This window comes from Rhinopithecus roxellana, chromosome 16 (genome assembly GCF_007565055.1).
Source record: "Rhinopithecus roxellana isolate Shanxi Qingling chromosome 16, ASM756505v1, whole genome shotgun sequence".
NCBI lineage: Eukaryota > Metazoa > Chordata > Mammalia > Primates > Cercopithecidae > Rhinopithecus > Rhinopithecus roxellana.
In genome coordinates this window covers 21,127,291-21,155,012 of record NC_044564.1, presented here as the reverse complement: position 1 = coordinate 21,155,012, position 27,722 = coordinate 21,127,291, and the positions used below count along the sequence as shown (strand labels likewise).

The following is a 27,722-nucleotide window of genomic DNA, read 5'->3' as shown; positions in this document are numbered from 1 at the left end:
ACCTGTATTGGCACTGTCTGTTGGAGAGGTTTATTTAGGGGCCAATCTGGCATCACCTTATCCTGTGGACGTAACATTAGTCTGCAGAAAAAGAGATCAGAGCTGGGTAGAATCTCTTTAAATATTAAAGATAGTGATGCCTTTTGCCACACATCTCCAAAGAGCTCTGAGCGTTTCAGACATTACCTCATCGTTAATTTTCACAGTGTTCTTGGGTGAGAAGCTGATGGCAAGTATTCCCTGGTCTCCGTGTGGGGCAGAACATAGCAAATTTTAGGTAGGTAGTAGTAGTTCTCCTGACTAGACACAAATTGCTAAAAGAAAATGGGGGCATTTTTTGAGCATCTTCTTCACAGTTGTTCTGCGTTACTCAGAAATTAAATTGCCTTCCTGCATTTTGCCCCACTAACACTTACCGAGTGTCTACTGTGTGCAAGGCACAATGCTGACTACTGCAGCTAGGAGCGAAATGTAAATGTCCTTAGTCCCACACTTGGGGCCTTTGGTGATCTGGCTTCTTCCACCTGCCACTCGTACCCCGATACCTCCGCCCTACTTCACATACGTTTTATGCCTCATCGTCTTCATCCTAAGCTGAACCTTGGTCTTCAGGGTAGCCCAGTGCCATCTCCCTTCTGTGCACTTTATGCCCTTCCCCAGGTGCTGCCCCCATTGCCTTTCTCCCTCCCCCTGCAGGTCTTACTTTCCTGTCCTCATGCTCTGCTCACCTCCTGCACAAAGCTTTCTCTGATAGCTCACTCTACTTTATCCACAGCTGGATGGGATCTCTTACCATCAAACTCCCAGGCATTCTACTAGCCTCTCTGCACTGGTCCTTACTCTTTTTTACTTGTATTTTAGTGATTTATGTGCACTCCTTGATGACTTTTCAAGCTTCTTGCCTGAAGAGATGTGCAAGTACTCAATGCATAAAGGAATGAAATGGGCATAATTTCAGGCTGGCAGTCACCAGTTTGTGCCTAGCCTTCTGAGGTACAGAGTCACTGATAGAACCCTACTTGGCCTCCCCTCTCCTTTGATCCTTCTTCACTGAGGCCCTTTGCTGCCTCCCAGTCGGTTCTGTCCTTGCCTTGCATCAGTGCCCATACCATCTTTCAGTTCATAGCTGTGTATTGAAAAGTATTCCTCTCTTATGGTATTTTGGGGAGACATGGGAAAAGAGAGACAATTGGAGCATGTTTTTTTTTTTTTTTTTTTTTTTTTTTTTTTTTTTTTTTTTTTTTTTTTTTTTTGCGACAGGGTCTTGCTGTGTCACCCAGACTGGAGTGCAGTGGCGTGACCTTGGCTTACTGCAACTGCCACTCCCCTGAGCTCAAGCGATCCTGCCACCTCAGCTTCCCAAGTAGCTGGGACCACAGGTGCGCACCACCAAGCCCAGCTGTTTTCTTGTATTTTTAGTAGAGACAGGGTCTCACTATGTTGGCCAGGCTGGTCTAGAACTCCTGACCTCAAGCGATCTGCCCACCTCAGCCTCCCAAAGTGCTGGGATTACAGACGTGAGCCACTGTGCCTGGCCTGAAGCAGTTTTAAGGTTACCCCTGGGCTGGCCATGATGGCTCACTCCTGTAATTGCAGCACTTTGGGAGGCTGAAGCAGGCGGATTGCTTGAGGTCAAGAGTTCAGGACCAACCTGGCCAACATGGTGAGACCCCATCTCTACTAAAAATTAAAAAAAAAAAACTTAGCCAGGTGTGGTGGCATACACCTGTAATCTCAGCTGCTTGGGAGACTGAGGAACAAGAATTGCTTGAACCCAGGAGGCAGAGACAGAGGTTGCAATGAGATGAGATCGCGCCACTGCACTACAACCTGGGTGACAGGGGGAGACTCTGTCTCAAAAAAAGAAGAAGAAGAAAAAAAAGAAGGTTACCCTTGTGCTTATTTCTTTTTTAACCTTTGTAATGCACACCACCCACACTGCATGGGATCCTAAAATTGCAAAGGGCTTTTTCCAGAGTATTCTTTGTCCATGAGCTGGCACGGGGGCTGAGATCATCCTGTGCTCCACCTGTGGCAGGCTGTGTGAGGCTGGGCAGGTTATTTAATCTTCCTGTGGCGTCATTTCCCCATCTGTTAAGGGGGGATAATGTGCTTGGGGGTGACCTACCTCCCTGGGTTGCTGTGAGGCTTAGTGAGCTAATGCCATTGCTATTAACTTTAACTGAACACGACTGGGCAGAACTAGCAGGAGACCAAGTATTATGTGGCACAGAATAAACTCTACAACTATAAAATGGATGCATCCTGAGACCTTGGGTGTCATCTTCTGTGTTGCCCTTGGCACAGAGGAAGCCAGTTTGCCAATCAAGGACTTCTAGGATTTCCTCTCTCAACTGGCTCAAGTGGTTGAGGTCTTGAGGATGAGAATGGCACCTGCAGGACTTCTGTGCCTGTCATGCTGAAAGGAGAAGCCAGACTTGTTGAGAGGCATAGCTGCAGCTGCCCAGTATCCGCAGATGAGGAGGGTCATGGTCCTGTGAGGAGGGGGCCTGTGCCACAGAGATACCACCCAACTTTGCCCACATGGCCTGGCAGTCAGTTTTACTTGGGCTTATCGATGAGCTATGGAAAGGTCATTTGATATTCACATTCTTGTGGCCGCAATGTTGGGAATGTGGCCTTTTATCTTTAAAAATAGCTGTGTGCTGGGAGGCCTGGGAGCAGTGTCCTAGGATGGAGGGGAGGTATCAGCAGTGGGAAGAGGTGTGGATTTCTGTCCGTGGAAGAGTCCCTTCAGCTCTGCGCCACTGGTAAGTTGGTGTTTGCTCATTCTGTAATGTGTGTTGCTTTCTCTAGACTGTTCTTGGAAAGGGAATTGTTTTGGTTCTTTTCAATTGTGGTATCTTCTCCATATCTTTAAACAATCTGTTTCCATGGTATATTTGTTCTTGAGCACTTACCCTTTATGAAACCTGTTTGAGTAAGATTCTTTCAGTCTTCATAATTGCAATTTATTTATTATGGGTTCTTCTCAAATTTAACTGGTAATTATTTCTCACATTTGTTTTGTGTTTTCAAAAGGCAGCATCCTTAACCATTATATATATAAATAGGATAATCATTAAATACTTTTGGAACTAACTTGCCAACAGGTTTTCAAAATTGGGGGATCATAGGATGTGAGACCCCAGACTAGAGACTTTCACATTGAATAAGTCTCTGTTTCAGATGGGTGCAATGATGTCCTGAGAGGGTAATGAGTGATCTTTGGTTACACAGATAACTAGTGACCCGAATCAGGACTTGGATCCAGGTCCCCTGTCTTCCTTGTTCATGCCTCTCTGGTCAGCTCTGTAGAATTTAGCCTCTGAATTACAAGTGAGTGAAAAGGGGGAAAAAAAATCACTACCTAACTTCTCCATATGTCTTAATTTAATTAAAATGAATCTTCTAGTTTTAGAAATGCCTATGCCACAGCTGATCCCTTGACCTTGACTCGCTTGATTCCCTTGATGGTCTGCATTGAGGATTCTTCAAGTGTGGTCTCCACCTGTCAAGAGCTTGTGAGAAATGCGAACTCTCAGCCCCACCCCAGACCTAGAGAAACTCTGGGGGTGGGGCCCAGCAACCTGTGTTTTAACAAGTCCTCCAGGTGATCTGATAGGCAGTGAAGTTACAGAATCACTGCCTGCCATGGCTTAAGTCATCCTCTCCATGTGTTTGACACCCAGGGCAGTGACTCACTTTGTCTCTTTAGTGGATTCTGAGTTTTCTTTACCAAAGAGAGAGTTTCTCTGTTGCTGCTGCCAGCTTTCAATAATGATCCCCTTTCTCTACTCTGCTTCTCTGCATTACTACTATACCCACACACCTAGCAGGATTGAAAGATAGGTGGGCCAAAAATGGAAGTAAACAGGCTGGGCGCGCGGTGGCTCACTCCTGTAGTCCCAGCACTTTGAGAGGCCGAGGCGGATGGAACACCTGGGTTCGGGAGTTTGAGACCAGCCTGACCAACATGGAGAAACCCCAACTCCACTAAAAATACAAAATTAGCCGGGCATGGTGGTGCATGCCTGTAATCCCAGCTACTTGGGAGGCTGAGGCAGGAGAATCGCTTGAACGCCGAAGGCAGATGTTGCGGTGAGCCAAGATCACGCCATTGCACTCCACCCTGGGCAACAAGAGCAAAACATCATCGTAAAAAAAAAAAAAAAAAGAAAGTAAATAGGGAATTTCAACAAAAACAGGTTTACAGATAGAAAAAAATGTCTCAACCACTGAGGTATGTTTTCTGTGTTTAAAACTTGCTACTTCTCTAAGTACACTGATAAATTAGACTGTGTCTAACTGTAATTATACTGGGTTTTCTATCATTTATTTGTTATTTTATTCATTCATTCTGCAGATTTTTTGTACCTTGTATTTGCATGGCACATGTTAAGTGCTGGGGGAGATGTATTCGAATTTTTCAGGAGGTAGACAGCATGTTCAAAAGTAACTATAATCCAAGCTAGCCAGTGATAAATACAGGAGAATCATCTTTAGTAAAAGGGCTACGGAAGCCTAGAGATGGTAGAGAGCATGTGTGAGGGAGGGGGACATCAGGGAGGACTTCATGAAGACAGCAGCATTTAGACGAAGCTTAAAAGGAGGTGGAATTTGACACTGAGAGTTTGGATGTGGGTAAATAACATTCTAGGCAAAGGTGCAAAAAGATCAAAGCATGGCGGGAGGCTCAGTGCAATTTGTTAGGATGGGAGTTATGTGAAAATGATTAGAAAGAAATGAGGCCATGTAAGTAGGTCAGTGTCAGGAGAAGGATCTTCAAATACTCAGGAGTTTGTTCTTTATCCTGAAGGCAATGGGGAGCCATTGAAGGATTTTGAATAGGGGGAGATATGACCAAGCTGTGCTTTCAGTAAAGTTTATCTGCCATCAGCCTATGAAGTAGATTAAAGTACGTGAGAGGGAGACTTTCGTTGTTTTTATTTGGTAACTGTTTTGCAGCAATTTGTTGATAGATTGAAAAATTGTCTTAATGTTTAATTGGGAGATAATTGCCTTTCTTCTCGTGATCACTGGATTTTGAAATAAGCATCCAGGGCATAGTTTATTGTCTGGGGAATGCAGCTGTAACGTTAAAATGGGGAATCTGCAGGAAAATAAGAATCGCTTAACAGAATGGCTTTATAGGAAACTTCCAGAACTAACTTCTTCCTTCCTTCTTTTCTTATGAACATTTTCTTTTAAACAAAGTGTATTCGTATTCATTTTATCCAGTAATGATCTGGTAATGCTAGATCAAATAAAATCTACAAATATTAAACACTTAAAGGCTATTGAACACCTAAAGGCTCTTTCTTGCCTTTTCCTACTCAGCCTCCAGAGCTGTTTTCCCTCTCACTCAAGAACTTACTTTGTTAAAGTGCCTAAATCAAACTCATTTTGCAAGGATCTGCCTTATTTATTTCAGCGGTGGCTGTAATGGGAATAGTTGTAGGAAACTTGAATGTCATGAATTTTTAAATATGTTGTGACTTCTAGTATTTGTAGTATAGAGAAGTCTCCGTTACTGTTGATTTTTTCAGTAGGGCTGTCTTTATAGGGCCTTGGCTTTGGCTTATTCGCCCCATTGATTTTAGTCATTCAACCAGTATTTAGTGAACATCTATTAGGCACTAAAAAATCATGGTGAATCAGACAACCACGACCCTGCTCAATGTGGAACTTATATTCTAGCAGGGGATATATACAAGTAAATAGTCAAATATAGTCTGAGAGAGGGAAGATACTAGGTACTGTGAAAGCATCGACCCAGAGTAGAGGTCAGAGAAAACTTCACAAGTGGGGTGTAAACTGAGACCTGAAAACTAACTGGGGGCTGGCATGGTGGCTCACTCCTGTAATTCCAGCAATCTGGAAGGCTGAGGTGGGTGGATCACCTGAGGTCAGGAGTTTGAGACCATCCTGGCCAACATGATGAAACCCCATCTCTACTAAAAATACAAAAGTTAGCCGGGCGTGGTGGCAGGCACCTGTAATCCCAGCTACTTGGGAGGCTGAGGCAGGAGAATCGCTTGAACCTGGGAGACAGAGGTTGTAGTGATCCAAGATCGTGCCACTGCACTCCAGCCTGGGTGACAGAGCAAGACTCCGTCGCAAAACAACAACAACAAAAAACAAAACAAAACAAAAAAACAAAACAATTGGGGTAGGTTAGTTAGCCTAGGCTTGTGGGGAGACAACTGGGGGAAAATGGACTGCTAATGAGTATGAGGTTTCTTTTTGGAGTGATGAAAATGCTTCAGAATGGATTGTGGTGATGGTTGCACAGCTCCATAAATATACTAAAAACCATTGACTTGTGTACTTTAAATTGCATTGTGTATTTTAAATTGAATTGTATGCTACGTGAATCATATCTCAATAAACCTGTTTAAAAAGTCAACTAGGGAAGCCAGCAGCAGGAAGGGTGTACCTGGCAATGAAACAGCACATGCAAAGGCTCCGTGCCATGAACAAAAAAGGAAGAGATTCACTAGGTCTGGAACCTCTTGGGAAGTGGAGAGCAGTAAGACAGAGGAAAGTGAAGAGGCTAGAGAGTCCCCTCTCTCCTGGGGCCTGCACAGGTAGGTCCTTGAAGTCCTGTAAATTATAACAGCAGCTACCACTTACGAAGGGCTTATCAAATGCCTGGTACTGTTCTAAGCTGTTTACATGCATTACCTCATTAATTCTCACAACCACCTTTTGAGGCAGGTACTATTGTTATTGCATCTTATAAGTGGGAAAACCAAAGCACAAAACTGTGAAGTAACCTGCCCATAGTCACAGATCTAGCAAGTGGCATGGCTGAGATATGAGCCTGTATTAGTATTGTTTTCACCCTGCTGATAAAGACATACCTGAGACTGGGAAGAAAAAGAAGTTTAATTGGACTTATAGTTCCACAGGCTGGGGAGGCCTCAGAATCATGGCAGGAGGCGAGAGGCAAGAGAAAATAAGGAGGAAGCAGAAGCGGAAGCCTCCAGTAAACCCATCAGATCTCATGAGACTTACTCACTATCACGAGCCTAGCCCCCATGATTCAATTACCTCCCCCTAGGTCCCTCCCAGAACATGTGGGAATTCTGGGAGATAAAATTCAAGTTGAGATTTGAATGGGGACGCAACCAAACCATATCATTCTGCCCTTGGCCCCTCCAAATCTCATATCCTCACATTTCAAAACCATCATGCCTTCCCAACAGTTCCCCAAAGTCTTAATTCATTTCAACGTTAACCCAAAGGTCCACAGTCCAAAGTCTCATCTGAGACAAGGCAAGTCCCTTCTGCCTATGAGCCTGTAAAATCAAAAGCAAGCTAGTTACTTCCTAGATACAATGGGGGTACACGTATTGGGTAAATACAGCCATTCCAAATGGGAGAAATTTGCCAAAACGAAGGGGTTACAGGTCCCATGTAAGTCTGAAATCCAGTGGAGCAGTCAAATTATAAAGCTCCAAAATGATCTCCTTTGACTCCAGGTCTCACATGCAGGTCAAACTGATACAAGAGGTGGGTTCCCATGGTCTTGGGCAGCTCCGCCCCTGTGGCTTGTAGCCTCCCTCCTGGCTGCTTTCACGGGCTGGCGTTGGGTGTCTGTGGCTTTTCCAGGCTCCTGGTGCAAGCTGTTGGTGGATCTACCATTCTGGGGTCTGGAGGATGATGGCCCTCTTCTCATAGCTCCAGTAGGCAGTGCCCCAGTAGGGACTCTGTGTGGAGGCTCCCACCCCACATTTTCCTTCCACACTGCCCTGGCAGAAGTTCACCATGAGGGCCCCACCCCTGCAGCAAACTTTTCCCTGGGCATCCAGGCATTTCCATACATCTTCTGAAATCTAGCCAAAGGTTCCCAAACCTCAATTCTTGACTTCTGTGCACCTGCAGTCTCAACACCACGTGGAAGCTGGCAAGGTTTGGGGTTTCCACCCTCTGAAGCTACAGCCCAAGCTGTACATTGGACCCTTTCAGCCATGGCTGGAGCAGCTGGGACACAGGACACCAAGTCCCTAGGCTGTACACAGCACATGGACCCTGTGCCCGACCCATGAAACCACTTTTTCTTCTTGAGCCTCTGTGCCTGTGATGGAAGGTGCTGCCATGAAGGTCTCTGACATGGCCTGGAGACATTTTTCCCGTTGTCTTGGGGATTAACATTAGGCTGCTTGCTACTTATGCAGATTTCTGAAGTTGGCTTGAATTTCTTCCAGAAAATGGGTTTTTCTTTTCTATTGCATCATCAGGCTGCAAATTTTCTGAACTTTTATGCTCTGTTTCCCTTTTAAAATGGAATGCCTTTAACAGTACCCAAGTCACATTTTGAATGCTTTGCTGCTTAAAAATTTCTTCTGCCAGATACCCTAAATCATCCCTCTCAAGTTCAGAGTTCCACAGATCTCTAGGGCAGGGGCAAAATGCTGCTAGTCTCTTTGCTAAAACATAACAAGAGTCACCTTTGTTCCAGTTCCCAATAAGTTCCTCATCTCCATCTGAGAACACCTCAGCCTGTACCTTATTGTTTATATTGCTATCAACATTTTTGTTAAAGCCATTCAACAAGTCTCTGGGAGATTCCAGACTTTCCCACATTTTCCTGCCTTCTTCTGAGCCTCCAAACTGTTTCAACCTCTGCCTGTTACCCAGTTCTAAAGTCGCTTCCACATTTTGGGGTATCTTTTCAGCAACACCCCACTCTACTGGTACCAATTTACTGTATTAGTCTGTTTTCATGCTGCTGATAAAGACATACCTGAGACTGGGAAGAAAAAGAGGTTTAATTGGACTTACAGTTCCACATGGCTAGTGAGGCCTCAGAATCACGGTGGGAGGCGAAAGGCACTTCTTACATCATGGCGGCAAGAGCAAATGAGGAAGAAGCAAAAGTGGAAACCCCTGATAAACCCGTCAGATCTTGTGAGACATATTCACTGTCATGAGAATAGCACAGGAAAGACTGGCCCCTATGATTCAATTACCTCTCCCTGGGTCCCTCCCAGAACATGTGGGAATTCTGGGAGATACAATTCAAGTTGAGATTTAAATGAGGACCCAGCCAAACCAAACCATATCAGAGCCCAAGAGATCTGGCTTTAGAATTCACACCATGGGCCCTAAAAAATGATCCTAAAAGTTATGGGGTGACATTATGGAGTTATATACAGGAAAGTGACAAGGTCAGACTTTCCTCTTTGAGAAAGGTTACTCTGTGGTGTGTGGAATAGACTGGAAGAGGAGCAAGGCAGGGAGACCAGGTGCTACAATGATCCACATAAGAAAGAGATCATGGTGAGGCATGGTGGCTCACGCCTATAATCTGAGCACTTTGGGAGGCTGAGGCGAGTGGATCACTCTAGGTCAGGAGTTTGAGACCAGCTTGGCCAACATAGTGAAACTCCATCTCCACTAAAAATATAAAAATGAATCGGGGGTGTGGCACACACCTGTAATCCAGCTACTCGGGTGGCTGAGGCACAAGAATCAGTTGAAACCGGGAGATGGAGGTTGCAGAGAGGCGAGATCATGCCACTGCACTCCAGCCTGAGTGACAGAGTGAGATTGTCTAAAAAAAAAAAAAAAAAAGCATGCCGGCCTGAATGTGTGTGTGATGGTGGGGGAGATGGAAAGAAGTGGAAACTTGAGAGAGGTTAAGGAGGTCACATTTATAGGAGGTGGAAAGTGATTGGATATCGGGGGAGGGTACACAGACTCTCAGGTGGGTGCCTGGGTTCTGGTCTTGGAAAGTGGGGAGAGTAGGGTGTTTAATGGTGCTCATGGTGTAGGTGCCACAGGTGTGACCCAGCATGGGCTGGTCAGTGCCTGCACATGAGAGAATAGATCTCTGATCTGACCTCTCCACCAGTCAGAATCATGAATTTGGAGGTGGCAGGGGCCTTAGAATACTTCTAGATCTAGAGGTGGAAATGGAGGTATTAGAAGAAGAGACTTGCTGAGAACCACACAGGGTGCAGTGCCAGGCCAAAACGAGGTGTGCACCTGCTGCTGCTCGAACTGGTGTGTGTTGGTCTGTCCTGTTGCCACTCCCTGGGGAACCTTTGCTTCAACCTGTAAAGCTTTGATTCTCTTCTGAGAGATCATCTCTCTGATCCTTAAACGAGGTATCATTGCTGCACAAACAGTAACAATGGGAATTAAAATAGAAACAAAAAGAATTGGCAGCCTAAACCCAGCATCCATCAGATCAAGCTTGTTGTTTTGTGTTCTTGCCTGTCTGTGCCCGGCATCACTTTTACAGTTGTACCCAGAGCATAAATACGGCTTTATGGCCTATGGTTTATACTCTACATTAAATCAAAGGCTTTTTCTGGAATGTTACATGGTTTCTGGTTCTCCTTTTTTGGAAATTCAAGAAAGAAGACATGCTGTAACTTACCTAAACATGGTTCTGTGGCCAGTTGTTCTGCTTTTCATTCCTAGAGCTCGTGTCTTGGGGAGTATCTTACTGCATAGTGTTTTCCTGTTTTCCTTAGGCAGAACTCCCAGCCCTGATCATCTCTGTGTACTTTTAAAGTGGGGTGACCTAAACTGGACACTTTTCTCTACTGAGGTTAGGGACAGAGGGCAGAATGCTTAATTAGGGCTGAATTTCTGAGTTCCTGGGTCCTGCGGTTTTCGGCGATCTCTGAATCGAGTCGGCATTCATTCACAGCTGTTGGTGCCGCTCCTACTGGCTGCCACCTCCTAACAGCTGACTGGGCTCCCTGAATTGTTTGCTGTAAACTGGGCAGCTCTACAGGAGGGAGAAGAGGTTTCCGGGTAGAATGCTTAATTAAGGCTTAATTAAGACAGCCAGAGTGGCCCATTGGCCTGAACCCTTGCATAGGGTCCTGATTGGCAGGCGGCACCTGGCGTTCTTGGCCGCCTGACAGCAATCAGCCGTTCCTAAGCCCCGTGCAGAGATGAGCAAGACACACACTGCCCTGCTGTTGGCAGGAGCTCTTCCTAGACTCCCTACAGCATTTTAGACAGCCCGTTCTTAGGGGGCTCACTCTCTGCCTTATATTGGTTAGGAGTTTTCTATGTGGCTTGTCTTCTCTATAACACGATGAACACCCCAAGGGCAAGGGCTGTGTCTGCTTAACCTCGATCTCCTCTACCACACCCAGCACAGATTCCAGTGGAAAGAGGATCTAATGGAACGAATTGCATTTACTTTTGGACCAAATCCCTTGATTTGAGATGGCTGCAGACCTGTAAAGTGGAGTCTAGAGTCCAGGGACTGGAATTGAAAAATGCCTGCAAACCCATAGCCAGCAGTAGGTCTATGAAAAGGGTGAGGACTTTCAGGGAAGGAACCTCAAAGTCAAGACAGTCTTGATGTCGTAGTAATGGGCAAGAGCTCTGTGAGGCATGTCTTGGGCCCAGCCCTGCAAGCCGTTCTTGGTTGCTTGTGCTGTGGTGGTGGTGGTTACTGTTTACTAGTGTGATAGGTTTGTAATCCTGCCTTCCTTCCCCAGACACAGAAATGTGGAGTCAAATCTCAGCCCACCAGGGTGGCAAGCAGCTTCATATGGGCTAGGACTCTGGGAGTCCTTAGTCTGAATTTCCCAAGTACTGTAGTTGCTGTGGGTTTTGTTTTTGGTGTGTGTGGTATCAAACATGCCCAGAGGCTGTTAAAAATTAGTTGGTGTGTAATGACATTAGATGAATCATTTGATAGTAAAAAAAAAACAAATCTAGACTTTGAATTCACATTCCACAATTTTGTTGAATTATGCCCAGATGGTTGTCGAGAGAATTTTAACAGATTCAGGGCATTTGTAATAATGAAAAAGCCTATGGAGAGGTAAAGAACTTCACATTGAATGGCAAAGGAACACTAAAGACTACCAAATTTTATAACCTCTTAGCTGGAAAGGCCCTAGCAGGCTTCTAGCCCTGCTCCCAGCTACTTTGTGCGGCTGTACAGTAACAGGAGGCACCAAGGAGAATGTGTTATCTGAAGGTCCTAATTGCCAAGTCTGTGGACCCTTTTCCGATGGATCTTTTGGCTGTCTTGGCTGTATTTGACATGGTTGGTTATGTACTTTTTTGTGGTAAAATACATATAACATTAAATTTACCATTTTAAAACCATGTGAAAGGGTACAGATCAGCAGCATAAAGTACATTCACAATATTATACAACTATTACCACTACCTGGTTCTGAAATTTTTCATCACCCCAAAAAGTAGTCCCAAATCCATTCATCAGTCATTCTCCATTTCCTTCTCCTTCAATCCCTGGCAACCACGAATCTGCTTTCTGTCTTTATATAGACTTGTGTATTCTTGATATTTCATCTAAATGGAATCATATAACATGTGACCTTTTGTGTCTGGCTTCTGTCACTCAACATAGATGTTTTCGAGGTTCGTCCATGTTGTAGCATGTATCAGTATTTCCTTGCACTTTATGGCTGCATAAATTCCATATGCAGCACTTTATGGCTGCATAAGTTCCATACAATACAATAACATTCAATTGTATGGATATATCACAAGGAGTTTATCCATTCATCTGTTGATGGATGTTTGGTTTGTTTCCACCTTTTGGCTATTGTGAATAGTGCTGCTATGAACATTAGTGTACAAGTTTTTGTTTGAGCATCTGTTTTCAGTTCTTTTGGGTAGATACCAAGAAGTGGAATTGCTAGGTCAAGGTTATTCTACGTGTAAGTTATTGAGGCGCCACCAAACTGCCTACATAGTCTTCTGAACCTTTTTTCTCCCCAGGCTTCTTTGATTTTTATCAGGTCTCTCTAATCATTCACTTTCAGTTGCCTTTCATGGCTTCCTTGGTTCTGCAGCCCCTAAAATAATGGTGTCACCGTCATTCCTTCCTCAGCTCTGCTCATCCTACCCTAATGGTTCTCAATGCTAGCTGTACATTACAATTACTGAGGGCTCCTGTAACAAACCCTGCCCAGGCCCCACCCCAGTTGAGTTGAATCAGCATCTGGGGGTGGGTGGGTGGAACCTGGGCATTAGTCTTATGTAAAGGGCCCCAGTTTTGATATGCAGCATCTCTTAGGATAATTATTCATTCTCATGGTTACAACCTGATGACTGTCAGATTATTATTTTTAGCTCAAACTATCTACTGGACATGATGACTGTCCTTCAGTACTGCAAATTCAGCATTTCCCAACCAAACTCTTCATCTTACTCCTCAAACCCACCCTTCTCCTAGTGTTTTCTTTCCTGGTGAAAGGGACCGCCATCCCCAGTCATCCAAACCAGAAACCTGAGAGTTGTCCATGCCTTTTCTCTCTCCCTCATTCCAATTTCCAGTTGGTTGGTTGGTTGATTCATTCATTCAGTAACTCATTACCCAGTGGTTAGGACTGAGGGCAATTGGAGAGAAATGCAGTTTAGAAATTGAGTTAGGAAGACAAAAAAGACAGATGAAACAGTTAAGCTTCAAGAGGATAGCCTTCTGAAATGAAGAATAACATCATAGCTGCTGTCATTGAGGACTTCCTTTGTGCCATGCATTCTGGTAGAACTTCACATATATTATCTAATTTACTGTGGGGCAGGTGAAGTCAGCCCCATTTCACAGATGACAGTACAGGCTGAGGGAGGCTAAGGTAACTTGTCCAAGGATGCAAGGTTAGCACAAGATTAGTGAGAGTCAGGGTTGGAACCAGGGCATGACAAGGCCTGTACTGTTGACATGAAAGGTCACTGGGGAAGAACTGTGAGTCCAGTAGTGTGCTGTGAAAGCTTTGAAGGAGGAATACCATGATGTGACCACCAAACAAGATCATCTGCCCGTGAGAGTGCTTTGTAAACTATAGACCGTGGTTCAAAAACCTTACAGCCTTTGCTCATGTTGCTAGCAGATCACTTCCTTTCTTTTGCTTTGAATTCTGGTTAGGTGTGTGTGTGTGTGTCTGACTTCCCTGGTGAACTGCAGACTCCTCGAGGGTGAGAATTGTGCCTGCTTATCTCAGTGTCCCCCACAGCCCCTGTACTTGGCACATTGTTGATGATCATTGAATGTTTCTTGAATCTGTGGATATTAGCATTGATTCAGAGAGGAAGAAATGGAAACAGGACCCATGGTGACATTTGTCCAGATGTGTCATGGCTAAGCCCTTGGCTAGAAATTTGACTCAGAGAATTGGAAAGAAAGGGTAGAACCCTAGAGCTCTCTGGAGATATGTGTGGGAGATCTCAGAGTGAATAAAATTCCGCCTACCCCTGACCTCCAGCTTCAAGGCATTGATGCTAATTCTATCTCTTTTCCCCTCTAGTACTTACCACTTTCTTTTTTTTTAGATGGAGTCTCAATCTGTTGCCTGGGCTGGAGTGCAGTGGTGCATTCTTGGCTCACTGCAACCTCCACCTCCAAGTTCAAGTGATTCTCTTCCTCAGCCTCCCAAGTAGCTGGGATTACAGGCGTATGCCATCACATCTGGCTAATTTTTGTATTTTTAGTAGAGATGCGGTTTCACCATGTTGGCCAAGCTGGTCTCGAATTCCTGACCTCAAGTGATCCACCCACCTCGGCCTCCCAAAGTGCTGTGATTACAGGCACAAGCCACCATACCCGGTGTACTTACCACCTTCTGACAGTCTTAATTAATTTCCTTTTTTGTTCATTGTTTCTTGTCTAATGAGAACCTGTATTAGAATGTAAGCTCAACGAGGGTAGTGACTCTCATCTTTTTTGTTCCTAATGACTCCCAAGACCTAGAACAGTGCCAGGCACATAGAGGATACCGAATAAATATCCATAGAATAAATGAAGGAAGTGAAGGTATCGCAAGACCTGGAGTCACTGCAGAGTCAGCTGCACCTCTGCCATCAAAGCACTTTCCAGGAACCTAATGTTCTGTGTGAACCTCCCAAGTCAGGGCAGGGCCCAGAATAGCCCCAGATAGACTGCACTCAGCCTGGGTCCTTAACTTTTCCAAGTAGGCTACTCAGGCCCCATGGTCCTCATCAGCCTTTTTGGGCCCAGCACAGGTGCTTCTGGCATGGAGAAGCCTCCAATCTTGGTGCTCCCCTGACCTAGAGGTGATCCCCCTTCTTCTGAGCCCCTCCCCTCCATGCAGCCCTCTCTCATGGTCTTGCCATCTACCGTGTGTTAGAGCTCCTGGCGGGCAGACACTGCAGCCGATGCATCTTCCTGCTCCCCACAGACATTGGCATAGGGCCAGATATTTGTTGGGTGACAAACATCTTTTGAGAGAGCAGCAGTCTGCCCAAAACTGATGAGAAGTCTGGTGGCCAGAAGCATTTGGGGAACTGTAGTTTGTTTAAAGAGAGTCAGAAACTTCTGATTTGAAAGGGCTTTGAGGTCATGTTTCTAACCCCATCACTTTTCTTTTTCTCCTTTTATGGCATTTGTTTTTGTAAAACACCTTTATTGAGATCTAATTCATATACCATGAAATTTACTCATTCAAAGCATACAATTCAGAGGTTTTGGTATATTCACAGATATGTACTAACATCAGCATGGTCAACTTAAGGACATTTTCGTCACCTCTAAAAGAAACCTTTTACTGTTTCACTATCACTCCTCCATGCCCTGTTTCCCCAACCCTAAGCAACCGCTAATCTCTTGTCTGTCTCTACAGAGTTCCCTACTGGACTTTCATATGAATGGGATCATAGAATATGGGATCTTTTGTGACTGGCTCCGTTCGTGAAGCACAGTATTTTCAAATTTTATCCATGTGTAACTCTTACCTTTACAGGTAGGAAAACAGACACAGAGGGAAGGGATGTGACTGGAGTCATGTGTCGAGCTGGGAGTAGAGCAGGAACCTGATTGCTGGTCTCTTGTCTCCCTGCACAGTGCTCTTTCCCTGCACCAGGGTGGAGACAAGGGGTTCAGCAGCTGCAGCTGACTCAGCAATGTTATTTGCCATCCATCATTGAGGCTGCTTGAGGGTAAGCAGTAAGACAAACATGGTGAGGTGAGGCCTTGCAGGTCACATCAACAACACCAATGTTGGCATTGGTGTTCGTTTCAGCCCTTTCCCACATCCTTTCTAGGGATACTGTTCATCTGGCAAAATAGATGACTTGTGTGACCAACTTCCAGTCTTCTACTAGGAGTGGTCTGGGTCCCCATCCTCTCAGATCCCTAGCAAGAGAAAGGCACAGCCTGGATCCCCATTAGAGCTGTCTGTTCCTGTTGCCACCCTGTAGCTCTCAAAGGGCCATGCAGAGGCCACCTGTACTGAGCTAGATAAGAGGCTAAGCCCTTTCTAAGAGACGTCTAATCCTGTTAGGCAGATGGGAAATCTGAGGGGCATGACGATGCCCTGAACTAGTGTTCCCAAAGGCTTGTCTTTGTACCACACGACACTCAAGACTATTTTAGTGGATATGTGAATGAGTGCTTTTTGTTAAATTGCTATATATTTATTTTAATGTGCACCAAGAGAAAAACATATCCAGCATGATCAAACCTGTGGTTGAATAAGTACTATTGTCTAGGATGAAGCTAAAACGGGAGGCGCTGTATTATAGAATCTGTTTTACGCAGACCGTGTTTTGCAGGTGTGGTGTTCTGGCAGTTTGCTAACATGGCAAAAGCCAGGAGGGCAGTTTGAGGTCAATTGTCATTTGGGGAATGCCGCCCTGGGGTGATAGGGGTCCAGGGTGCTTTCCCACCTCCTGCATCTCCTTTTCATCTGGTGTGCAAGGCAAGGTGAGATGGCAGAGGATGCAGGCAGCCAGAACTTCTTGACATGAATGAAGGGCTCAGAAAACCTAGAGAACCAGCTGTGAGCATTGTTTTTTCTCTGGTCCATGATAAACCCCCTTACAGGTATTCAATGCCCTTTTCTATAATAAAAAGAGGGTAGGGGTTCCTGTGGAAGAGAGAGGCTTAAAGGAGGGAAGGGAAGATGGAGGAGGAACAAGAATGATATGTAGTGCCATCCCAAAATAAGAAATGAAAATAAACAATTTGGGCTGGGCACGGTGGCTCATGCCTGTAATCCTAGCACTTTGGGAAGCCAAGGCAGGTGGATCACTGGAGGCCAGGAATTTGAGACCAGCTGGGGCAATATAACAAGACCCCTGTCTCTACTAAAAATACAAGAAAACTAGCCGAGTGTGGTGGCACGTGCCTGTAATCCCAGCTACTCTGGAGGCTGAGGTGAGAGAATCATTTGAACCCAGGAGGCAGAGGCTTCAGTGAGCCAAGATGGGGCCACTGCACTCCAGCCTGGGAGACAAAGCCAGACTTTGTCTCAAAAAAGAAAAAAAGAAAAGAAAAGAAAAGAAACAATTGACTTTACCTCAGCTTCTTATGGCCACAGGTGAAATGACTTATGAGGTTAAACTATCAGTGCCTGTGATACTGTGAAAGACTTGGCTGAGATCCCTGAGTAGGGAAGAGGGGTTTGAAACTCCTTCCTGGGGTCCTGGTTGTAACTGCACTTCGAGGAATAATCATGTGGTCTAATAGATAAGTCCCCCTTCCTTCCTTTCTAAGAATGTCGTTTTTCTGATGAAGCATCATCGTAATCTGAGTTCTTTTTAAGAAATTCGTGGAGATGTGTGAGCCCATTATCTCTCACTTAGCTGTGATCATGGTAATGAACCAAGGCAACATCAAATGATTGACATTAGAAATGTAATGTGAACTTCCCAAAAATATCTGCCAATAGCTTTTCTTTGGACTTAGACGATTCAGTAGTTATAGCTGCTTATTGTTCTGGGGTTCTCGTCTTAGCATAGCAGTTCAGACATCTGTAACCTGCCGTTATTAATTCAACAAATCTTGATTGAGCTGAAGGCATTCTGCTAGGCTCTGCAGGGATTGTAAAGAAGCAGGGTACTTTTCTCCCCTACCCTCAAGGAGTTTATAGTCTGAGGGACAGAAAACAAGACCTGAATCCATATGAAGTTAGAAAACACAAGACAAGAGCATAAAGGAGATGGTCACAGGCTGTTGGAAGAGCAAGACTACACACAGCAGCTCTGTGATTGGGTCACCTGGTGAAACATGGTAGGTGGGTGGCCAGGAACCCGTCCTAAATGTGGTGGGTTTGAGCTAACTGTTGACAGTTACACAGGATTTGAATAAGTCCTGGAAAGTGGAAGAGATCAGAACAAAGACACAAGAGGGGCTACCTAGGGGCTTTTTTTGAGAGACAGAGAAGCTTCGAAACAGAGAATTACATGACGGGAGAAGGATGGGCCTTGGGTTCCCCTAGGCCACTTTGAGGAAGTTTTTTAACCTCTCCAAGCCTCAACCTCTTGTCTTCCAAATGGAGTTACGGATTCCTATGTGGAGTTGTCATGAGGAGTGACATCTACAGGTGAAAATGTTAGTTTCCTTCCTTCCCCAAATTGGCCAAGAGAGCAGTCTTTTGGGGGCAGTGGTGGGAGTCGGAGTTGGACATCTAGGAAGATGTTGGATTTTAGGGATGGGGATCCCTGGAAGACTTCAGTGACAACATAATACAATTTTACAATCGGCAGATACTTAGAGAAATGCAATGTTGAGATAAAGGGATAACCAGAGGCTTGGCAACTTGTGCAATTCTAGGCTTAATTAATGGCAAAGCCAGGAAGGAAACCAGGTGTCCTGATGTCTAGTTCAGTGCTCTTTCCAGCATTCCCTAGGTTTTATCTGGAGGGACGTTAGAAATGCAAGTTCTTGGGCCCTACCCTAGCCCTCCTGAACCAGAAACTCTGTGGCTCAGACATCTATGCTTTAACCAGTCTTCCTGGTGCTTCTAATGCTTGTAGGGTTTTACTAAGAAAAAATGGGGGAAAGGTGAGAAAAACCAGATTCCTTACAGAGTTGGGGTTATTACTTACTGGCAAGGAAAGGAGGATAGAAGGGTGAAGCTGGGCACCAGAAATAAGCATTTTTTCTTTTATTTTTAAAATTAAGATACAATTCACATACCATCAAATTGACCCTTTAAATTATACAATTATTGGTTTTTAGAATATTCACAAAATTGTGCAGCTATCACCACTGTCTAATTCTAGGACATTTTTATCACCTTAAAAAGACATCTCTTACCCATTGGCAGTCAGTTCCCATTTCCCTTCTTCACTGCCTTCACAACCACTAATCAATTTTCTATCTATCTCTATACATTTGCCTGTTCTGGACATTTCATATAAATGGAGTCTGACATTTATATGAAATCATGTAGCCTTTTGTGTCTGGCTTCTTTCACTTAGCATAATGCTTTCAAGGTTCATCCATGCTGTACCATGCATCAGGACCTCATTCCTTTTTGTGGCAGAAATCGACTTCTTCTACTTCAAACTTTTGCCACACACAAATTTGGTCACACAACTGAGCTTACACTACCTCAGAAAAAGAGATGTTTCTTGGGCACGTTTCCATAGAACTTTATAGTTTCAAAGCATTGTCACAGCATAACGGAATGTAAGCCTTACACCAACCCTGATGGATAACTGGGCAGGGATCATTATCATTGTTTTTACAGATGAGAAAACAAGCTGGAGAGGGGAGTGTTCTGTGCTAATCCAGTCCACTACTGTGCCTGTTCATTGAAGTGCGAGTAGGAATTTGATGGGTGTGCAGGCAGAGGATATGGACTAGGCAAAGAAACAGTATCTGCAGAGACATGAGGGCATGAGAAACCAAGGCCTTTCGGGGGAACAACAGGTAATACAGTTCTGCAGAGTGTTGTGTGAGGGAGATGAAGTTGTCAGGTAGGCAGGGCCAGATCACAAAGGGCTTTGGCTGCCATCCCAAGGCCAGGGGGGAGGCAGTGGGATGGAGTGGCTGAGTCCAGCTTCAGAGACAAGCAAGCTAATCTGATTTTTAATTCCAGTTCTGCCACTTCTTTGCTGTGTGCTCTTAGCCAGGTTACTTAACTTCTTCATGCCTCAGTTTCTTTTTTTTGTAAATGAGAATTATTAAAAGCATTAAATAAGATAACCTGTGTACATTGCTTAGCCTAGTGCCTGGCACATAGTAAGTGGTAATGTTGTTGGCATAGTTGTGCTATTGATATTACTATAATTCTTGAGCTCAGACTTTGTCCTAAAGATGAAGGGGAACCACTGGAGGATTTTGAAAATAAAAGTGATGTGATTAGACTTACATTTTATATCAATCTGGCAGTCACATGGAGGACAGATTGATGAAGAGTAAGGAGACTGGCTGGGGGTTATTGTAGTACTTCAGATAGAATGAAAGTTTGAACTCAGGCAGTAGCACTGAGAAAGGAGAGGAGGTGACAGATTAAGACAATTGGGACCAAGATAACAGAATTTGGTGACTGAATCAATGTGGGACACAAAACAGGAAAAGAGTCAAGCATGATTCCCCAATATTTATTTATTTATTTATTTAGAAACAGGGTCTTACTCTGTCACCCAGGCTGGAGTGCAGTGGCACGACCATGGCTCACTGCAGCCTCAACCTCCTGGGCTCAGGCGATCCTCCTACGTCAGGCTCCCGATTAGCTGGGATTACAGGTGTGCACCACCACGTTCAGCTAACTTTTTATTTTCAGTACAGACAGGATTTCACTATGTTGCCCAGGCTGGTCTCAAACTCCTGGGCTGAAGCAATCCTCCCTGCTCAGCCTCCCAAAGTGCTTGGATTACAGGCATGAGCCACCGTGCCCAGCCAAAATGTCTTTCAAGAACAGTGTCTCAAGTAGCACTTATAAAACTTTCACATCTCCCAGAGAGAAAGATAATGAACTTGAGTCAATACCTGAATAATAGGCTGCAAAATATATGAACATAGTCTTTCTTTTTCAAATGATCATTCTCTTTTCCTTTTTAAAAACAGGTTTTAAGCATGATTCTTTAATCTTTGCAGTTTAAAAATTTGAGTTGATACGTGAAGAGTCTTCCTTGAGGCATACTGAGAGTTGTATTTTGTGTTCTTTATTTTTGAAACATATTTGTCAGCTTAATAAATTTGCATTTCATTATTTCTTTGATTACAATTTTGTGTGTTCCTTTTCCATGTTCTCTGCTGGCCCTATTATTTGTAAGTTGAGATCCTCAATCTGATTCTATGCCTGACAGTTTTTCTTGAAGTGCTATCTAGTTTTAGTTACAATTTCAATTTAGTGCAAGTGATTTTGGGCACTTCAGTTTCTCTTTTATCTTTTGCTGCCTCCACTGATGTTTTCATTTCTCAATAGCTTGTGCTAGTTTCCTGGAGTCTTTTATTATCACCTTTTTGTATGCCTTTTAATTGTCTGTTTGCATTTAAAATAGCTATCACTTTGACATATTTAGTCTTCTTCTCCATTTACAAAATATTTTGAGAGAGTTTGCCTTTCTATATTCACATTGTTCCAGGCAACCAGAATTGTGTTCAGTTTGAGGGTTCATGCCTTTTAAGGTATTTTTTACAAGTTGATGTGTGCTCTAAAAAGATCTTGTATTACAAGGAACTGTTGAAGGAGCTGAGGATGTTTAATTTGGGACAAAGGAGACTGAAAGGCTGAAAGATTTCTATGTTCAAATCCAGAAAGGGAGCTGATTTATTCGGGGCAGTGGTGGTAGGAGTGGCCAGAGGGCAGCACTGGTGTGGAGGACTGAAACTGCAGACGAATGGAATTCAGCTTTATGTAAAGAAACTTTCTAACAATAAGATGGGTCCAACAGGGAATGACAGAACGTAAGAGGCCAGATAACTTCTTGGCAGTGGGACTGTAGAGAAGATTCAAACGTTTTAGATGATATGGACATTTACTTCCTTCCATTAGCCCAGCAGTCCAGAGGCTAACATTAAAACCATTAGCAGGTCATTCTCTTGACTTTAAACTCTCCTGCTCAGACCTTGCTGAGTCAGGAGCACTTTTAATGGCTTGGTTGTTGTAGGCATTTGTTTAGTCTTTGGGGATCCCTGGATGAAGGTACCTGCCTACCCACAGTCCAGATATATAACGCAAATTAATTCTCTTAATTAGAACCATGTATGTTTATAGAAACCGATTAGCTAAATTGTATTTGGCAGCAGTTACTTAAAAAGTAACCACTGTAGTTTGAAGACCTTCAAAAGGAATGGAAAGGCTCGATGGCCTTCAGTCTGATGGATATGTTTGAGATCCCTGACAACTCTGCAATCATGTGGAAACTATAAGAATGTAGAGGTCAGACATCGTGCTTCTTCCAGTGCTGTGCTTACTTCAGGATTTCCAACTACTCTGGGTAATGTGGGGCTTTGAATTTTGAGACAGACTGCAACAGATACCATCTTGCCTGGCTCTCAGATCTAGTGGAGACCTCAGATTGCATGAATGGAGGGAACTGTAGGAGTCATCTGCTCCATGTATTCCATGGATGTGTCCCTCTCCACCATCCTTGTGTCCCTTCTGCTGTATTCATGCAGTTTATGCAGCCTCCCCTGGAATACCTTCAGTGTCCAAGATCTTAACAATTCTTGAGGAAACTCATTCCATGCTTGGATCTACCAGGAACACGAATTTCTTGCCTTAGTCTGAGCTGGAGTCCCATGCGCTGTGGCATTTCCCCATTAATTCTGTCTCTAAATTCCAGAATCATGGGGAATATGTGTCTTCCACATGGTGGCCCTTGGGCTCTTTGTGAACCATGATCATGTGGGCCACCCCCAAGTTTTTATTTAATAAACATTCTTTGATTTTTCAATGTGTTTTCATATGACTTGCTTTTATATCTCCTTTCCTAGACCCCATAGGAAAGCGTGATGCTCAGACGTAAGACAGACCAAGTTAATATCAATATCGCAGAATTTCCAATGGACTTGATCCTAGAGGGGCCCTGACTGGGGCAGTTGATATTTGAAAACAATATCCCATGGGTTTTGCTAGACATTTATTCTTCTGTCTTCTGTGTTTAGTCTCTGTTTTGTCAGGACAGTATAACCTACATTCTTGATCCTCCATGGTAAGTCTCAAAGAAATATGATGTTATTTTGTATCCTTGGCAAAGGAACATTAAATAATCCTTATTATATAAAAGAGCTTTTACAAATTGGCGACAAGAAGGCAAACATTCCAGCAGAAAAATAAGGAAAAATCAGAAACAGTAAAGTAATAAGAAATAAACACAAATGGCCAGGAGCACATGAAAAATGTTGAGCTGCGCTAGTAATCAAATAACCTCCAAACACAGCTGTCCATAGTTCTGATCTGGAAAGATATACAGGATATAATTGCAGGTTAAAAAATACAAAGTACAGACTACTGAGTATAACACTATTTTTGTAGAACAGATGTGTTAATATACATGATATAGGTCTCTGTTAATTCAGGACAAAGATAGTATGAATACGTACCAAATTGTTAACTGTGTTAACCTCCAGGGGAATGGGTTGGATACTTGAAGTAGGATGCTTATTTTGTATAATTTTCAATGTGATGGATTTATGTGTGATATTTAATTTTTAAAATATTTTCCTATATATACAAGAAATATATTTTTATATGGGAAACATAGAAGTATATACATTTCCTATATATAAATATATATTTAATTATATATAAATATATATTAAACCAATAATTGAATGCTACTTTCAATCCCATTAGCAAATATTTTTAAAAATGACAATGTCTAGTTTTTATAAGAATATAGAGGATAATTTACTTTTGTCTTCTGTGTTTTTCAAAATATAAATATTTAAGTAAATAATTTCCATCCTACTGGCAACATTTTTTAAGTGATAGTATTCAAAAAGTCTGTCCTGGCAGGAGTGCAAATTGGTAACTTCTTGGAGGCAATTCAACAATATACATCCAAATTCTTAAAAGTGGACATATGTTTATGTCCAGTAATTTCACTTCTAGGAATTTATCCCCCCCAAAATATCTGGGAAGTAGCCATTTGCCACGAATAAGGATTTTTATTGTAAAGCTTTCATAATAGTGAAAAATTGGAAACAACATAAATGTCCAATGATAGATTTATTAAATAAATTATGATATGGTCAGAGAAAATAATACCATATAACCAATTTAAACGATGGTGTAAATGCTTAAATATTAATATGGAATGATGTTTATGAAATCATAAGTGGGAAGGTATAATATATCATTTTAATTAAGAAACATATATACATGTGTAAGCATGAAAAATGAAAAATTAACTTACTAATTGGGAGGTAGTGATTGTAGCTAATTGTCAGTGATTTTATTTTCATTATATTTTTCTGTGTATATTACTAGAAGCATATATTACTTCAGTTTTTAAAACTAAGTTAAAAATTATTAAAAATCATTTAATAAAATAGTATTAAGGATTTATAATAGAAATCAGCATTTCCTGCCCCACTCCTCCTCACCCTTTAATTTCTCTTCTTAGAAGCTCTTTCAACTCTTCTAGTCATTTCTTCTGGTATTTTCCTGCGTATTTCTAAGAAATATGCTTGCATTCTTGTTTTCTAATTTATTAATTTTGGACATTATCTAATTATTATGATAAATGAGGATTTAGCTCTTAGGCTACTACCCTTGCTTCCCTTCACCATGTCATTCCGATATCATTACATCACTGTTCTTGAGAAACCATTTTTCAGTGTTTGCATTATCATGACAATGTAAATATTGTTAATTGCTGAGCCAAGCAGTGAACTATAATTTTATTTTCTTATACAACTTTTTATTTTCCATGGATTTCATAATTCCCTCTGTTTTTGATCTGCTTAGTTTTTCATGTACTTATTGCTAATTCTCCCATACCCTCCAAGAGCCTCTCAGTGAAATTTTCTACACAAACACATCAGACAACTTATTCATTTCTATTTCTTTTCCCTAAGACCTCTGTCTTCATGCATCTCAATAGTTACTCTCTGGGTCTTTTATACGGGTGTTACCTTAATGCATCCCTTCACAGTCATCCGGGATGCTTCTTTTGCCTCTTATCTATGTTCCATCCCTAATATCCTGGATCTCATTTTTTTTTTCCTTACTTCCTTGTTTTGCAGGAGCACATCCTCTGTCAGCGTCCTGAGAAAGGATGTATGAAAGGTAAAATTTTAGAGACCTGAATATCTAAAATCTAAAAATGTCTTTTGTACTTGATTGGTAGTTTGACAGGGTATCGAATTCTAGATTGAGAATACTTTTCCCTCAAAAATGTGAGAACTCCAATGTCTCCCAGCTTCCATTGTTATTACTGAGAAGTTTAGTGCCGTTTTTAATTTCAATTGTTTGTATGTGATCTTTTTTTTTTCTCTCTCTGGAAGTTTAGAAGATATTTTCTGTTTCTAGTTTCTGAAATTTTACAATGTTGTTACTTGATGTGGGTCTTTTTTCATTCACTAAGGTGGGCAATTAGTATATATTCTTAATCTGAAAATTTAAGTTCTTTGGGAAATTTTTATCGAATTATTTGGCAGTTTCCTTATCTCCATTTCCTTTATTTTCTACTTCCGGAACTTTATTAGATGAATATTACACTTCCTGGACAGATACTATACATTTATTGTCTTTTATGTTTTCTCTGTCTTTGGCTTTGGTTACTCTTCCTACAGTCTTTCATTGACTATATTTTTTCTGTTTTTATTAATAATTGAATGTTTAGCTGTCTTATTTTTAATTTCCAAGTGTTCATTCGTATTCTCTGATGGTTTATTTTAAAAAATCCTCTTCTTGTTTCATGAATGTAATACTTTATCTTTTTGAAGATTTAAGTTATAGATTGAAATTTTTTCATCTGTTTTCTACATTGTCTCTGTTTCTTCTGAATTTTTCTGTTTGTTTTGGTCTGTTTTTTATAATGCATACTTTCCTTAAATATTTATTCATAAGTAAGAATAAAGCAGTAAAACAAATAATTGGAAACTTTGTATGATGGGTCTGGCTCAGTGATTAATACATTTCAATGCAAGATGATCTGGCAGCAAGTTACCTTTTCCCTGCAGGGATCCTGAAAATGTCAGTATCTGAAGGTCTTTTCTCTGGTGCTATTCAGTCCTCCAGAGAAGGATTCTTTAATCTTTTGCTTGGGACATGTCTTAGTCTGTTTTGTGTTGCTATATAATATTACAGACTGGGTAATTTATAAAGAAAAGAAATTTATTTCTGACAGTTCTGGAGGCTGGAAAGTCTAATATTGAGGTGCTGGCATCAGGTAAGGGCCTTCTTACTGTATCATTCCATGGAAGAAGGTGGAAGGGCAAAAGAGCACACAAGAGAGCGTGGAAAGAGGCCAAAGTTATCCTTTTATCAGGAACTGACTCCCACAGTAATGGCATTAATCCATTCATGAGGACACAGCCTTCATGACCTAATCACCTCTTACAAGTGCCACCTCTCAACCCTGTTGCAATGGAAATTAAGTTTTCAACACATAAACTTCAGGGACACATTCAAACCGTAGCAGGATATAAAGTACTCGCTGACAGTATTCAGAGAACTGGGCACAGGAAGGGGCTAGAGGTCTTGTCATTCAGTTAGAATAGTTTTACTTACTTCTTCTATTTTCATTCTTATACCATCTATTGTGCCTAGTCTCCCCAAGCTTCTCTTGTTCGTTTTCTCCAAAAATAAGCCTCTTGTCTTCAGCAGGATGGGAAAGAGATAGTTGTCTAGGTGGGTATTTCCATATTTTCAGCCTTATGCTCATCCTTCTTTCTCTTGTACTTACTGCCCCTAATTCCTGAGCCACTGGGCAAGTCAGCACTTCTTTCCCTCCCTTCCCCTCCCCTCCCCTCCCCTCCCCTTTCCTTCCCTTCCCTTCCCTTCCTTTTTCTCTTTCTTGAGATAGGGTCTCACTCTGCTGCGCAGGCTGGAGTGCAGTGATATGATCTCAGCTTACTGCAACCTCCACCTCCCAGACTCAAACAATCGTTCCACCTCAGTCTCCCAAGTAGCTAGGACTACAGGTGTGCGCCACCATGCCTGGCTAATTTTTGTATTTTTGGTAGAGATGGGGTTTCGTCATGTCACCCAGGCTGGTCTTGAACTTCTGGACTCAAGCAATCTTCCCCCTCAGCCTCCCAAAGTGCTGGGATTATAGGCCTGAGCTACCACGCCCAGTTACCAGCTCATTTTTCATCAGAATCCCCCTCTGAAGGCACATAGCTTTCTGTTTTCTTTGTTTTGAAAACAGAAGAGTTGTACTTACTCCTTCTATTTCAGATGGCTCTCTTCGAAACACTTTCTTCCAAACATTATTGACATCTGTCATCTATTGTCTTTTCTTCTGTATTCATTATCCTATCGGTTTATATGTTTTTGTTTCTTTACTGTGATTTATAGGATTTAGGAAGAAGAAATTAAGACCTTGTCTCAATTCACAGTGTTTAATCAGAAATCTACTTTCTGTTATTCTTTTTATATTTTTTAAAAAGTGAGATGCCTAGAACTGAAGACAGTGTTCAGGTCTCATGTCCCCATTGTAGAGTAAAGCTAGACTGACTATCGTTGATCTAAATCGAATTTGTTTTTGGTTACAGCCTATGTTCATGTTAGCCTTTTTACCCACTAATTTGTATTTGGCTTCCATTTGCCTGAAAAGTGTGTCTACAGGTTTTCAAAGTGATCAGTTAGGGTGTTTTCATTCTTATAACCTGGTTAGTTCTCTTTCGTTGTATCCCTGGTATAGATCCCATGATTCCTCTGTTGATTGCTGTTGGGTTCTCTGTGCTAATATTTTATGTGGTATATTTACTTTTATTTTCATAAGGGAGATTATATTTTTATCCTATTATATTGTTTTTATCAGAATTTGTATCAGTGTTGTACTGGCACCTTAAAAAGATGTAGGAATCTTACCTTTTTCATGCTCTAGAGCAGGGTTCT

General features: G+C 42.4%; 1 protein-coding gene across 3 annotated transcripts in view; it reads left to right on the top strand.

Moving 5' to 3' along the window:
* Positions 1-27,722, top strand: part of FRMPD1 (FERM and PDZ domain containing 1) — a 144,446-nt gene that overhangs the window by 62,925 nt on the left and 53,799 nt on the right. The window contains exon 1 of one of the 3 annotated variants that reach the window (XM_030919917.1): positions 2,189-2,771. The exons of the other annotated variants lie outside the window; for them this stretch is intronic. The gene's annotated coding sequence lies outside the window, so the exon portion shown is untranslated. Of the gene's footprint in view, positions 1-2,188; positions 2,772-27,722 lie in introns of those variants that run through there. 3 annotated transcript variants of the gene reach the window in all.